Here is a 2,662-nt window from a genome sequence, read left to right as displayed (position 1 = left end):
TGAGATCCTGTTATCCCTCCTGCATCGATATACCAACGGGGTTTAGGTTTCGTCACTCCGGCAACCCCGCAATTAGCAACCGAATACAAGATGCACTCCCCTAGGCCCATAAATGGTGAAGTATCATGTAGTCGACGTTCACATGACACCACTAGAAGAATAACACCACAACTTAAATATCATAACATTGAATACTAACCAACATAATTCACTACTAACATTTAGACTTCACCCATGTCCTCAAGAACTAAACGAACTACTCACGAGACATCATATGGAACATGATCGGAGGTGATATGATAATGAATAACAATCTGAACATAAACCTTGGTTCAATGGTTTCACTCAATAGCATCAATAACAAGTAGAAATCAACACCGGGAGAGTTTCCCCTATCAAACAATCAAGATCAAACCCAAATTGTTACAGCGGTGACGAGGTGCAGCGGTGGAGATGGCGGTGATGATGATGGAGATGATGGTGATGATGATGGAGATGATGTCCAGCTCGATGACGATGACGATGGCGTCGATTTCCCCCTCCGGGAGGGAATTTCCCGGCGGATTTCAGCCTGCCGGAGAGCTCTTTTCTCTCTCGGTGTTCTCCGCCCCGCAGAGGCGGCTGTGACTCTTCGCGACTATCCTCTGGAGCTTAGGTTTTCGGGACGAAGATGTACGCGAAGGAGAGGAGGCCAGAGGGGGCTGTGGGCCCTCTCCTCACAAGGCGGCGCGGCCAGGCCTTGGGCCGCGCCGGGCTATGAGGTGGGCCCACGGCGGCCCTCCTCGGCTCCCCCTTCTGGCTCCCTTCGTCTTCTGGAAAAATAGGATTTTTCATATAATTTCCGTCAATTGTTGATCTTCCGAAATATTGCATTCGACGGCGCTTTTTCCAGCGAGAATCCCGACTCCGGTGCGCGATCCTCCAATAATCATGAAACATGCAAAATAGATGAAATAACATAAGTATCATCTCCAAATATGAAATATATCAATGAATAACAGACAAATTATGATATAAAATAGTGATGCAAAATGGACGTATCAACTCCCCCAAGCTTAGACTTCGCTTGTCCCCAAGCGAAACTGAACTCGGTAAACAGGACCACATGTTTATGGAGTGAAGAGTCGATAAATAAAATACGGACAAGAAGCATCATATCAATTCACACAAGACATTCTAGTAGACAACTTCCTCATATAATTCAACTTGAAACAAGTAAAAGGAAATCACAAATAAAGGTGCATAGGAAATCACAATTGGTGATGGCAAACTTTGTTCTTGGTCAGAGAACAGTTAACAGATTATACTTATCTATTGAGCAGCGCTCTCATATTAAAGCTTATAATAAACTTTCATACTCAATCATAGTAATCTCCTCATAATCATTGATAACTTTTAAAGCTATACTCATTCAGATAAAACTTGTACTTAAACAAGGAAGAATAAAAGACATGATGAAATAGATCACGATATAGATGGTTGGATCACAACAACTCAAATGCTTGCTTGAGATGGAGGGAAATAGGTTTACTGACTCAACATAAAGTAAAAGATAGGCCCTTCGCGAGAGGAAGCAGGGATTAAATCATGTGCTAGAGCTTTTTAAGTTTTGAAATCATATAGAGAGCATAAAAGTAAAGTTTTGAGAGGTGTTTGTTGTTGTCAACGAATGGTAGTGTGTTCTCTAACCCCCTTGCCAAACAGACCTCCAAAGAGCGGCTCCCATGAAGGACGTTATCTCTACCAGCAAGGTAGATCATCCCTCTTCTCTTTTGTTTACACATGTACTTTAGTTTATTTAAGGATGACACTCCTCCCAACCTTTGCTTACACAAGCCATGGCTAACCGAATCCTCGGGTGCCTTCCAACAATCTCATACCATGGAGGAGTGTCTATTGCAAAATTATGTTGCTTACTGATGAATCAGGGCAAAACATGTGAAGAGATTTATTAATGAAGGTTGATTAATTGGGGCTGGGAACCCCGTTGCCAGCTCTTTTGCAAAATTATAGGATACGTGGATGAAGCCACTAGTCCATTAATGGAAGCTGCCTAACAAGACTGAAAGATAAAACACCACATACTTCCTCATGAGCTATAGAACATTGACACAAATAAGAGGTAATAATTTTTGAATTGTTTAAAGGTAGCACATGAAGTATTTACTTGGAATGGCAGGGAAATACCACATAATAGGGAGTTATGGTGGACACTGATGGCATAGGTTCACTACAAGAAAAGTTCTGATAGACAACGTCTCAAAATCGTCCGCTAAGGGGTATTTTTCGTCGCCTATGGGCCTAACCCGACGATATGGGTTCTGTTGTCGAAACTGCGTTAGGCAAAGTCCTACGACGATTTTTTCGGTCCGTCGCGCTTGGGCGCCCTTCCGCCACGGAAAATCGGACCATTGCGAAGTGTTTCCGGGAGCTCGTTGGCTCGCGACGTTATGCAAGCCGACACGTGGCGGACGCCGTTAGCCGCGGTTAACGGCGTTAACCGCTGAAACCCCGTGGTAGATGGTAGGCCCACACGAGGCATGCCACGTCTTAAGCGGGCCGGCCCATTAAGTTTGCGGGCCGGGCCAGCTGACTTAGTTTGACCGGTCAACTATATAGTTGGGCTGGTCCATTAGTTACGTGGGCGGGCCTAACCTCTAAG

Source organism: Lolium rigidum, chromosome 7 (genome assembly GCF_022539505.1).
Source record: "Lolium rigidum isolate FL_2022 chromosome 7, APGP_CSIRO_Lrig_0.1, whole genome shotgun sequence".
In the NCBI taxonomy this organism is placed as follows: Eukaryota; Viridiplantae; Streptophyta; class Magnoliopsida; order Poales; family Poaceae; genus Lolium; species Lolium rigidum.
Note: the sequence above shows the minus strand (reverse complement) of the source record.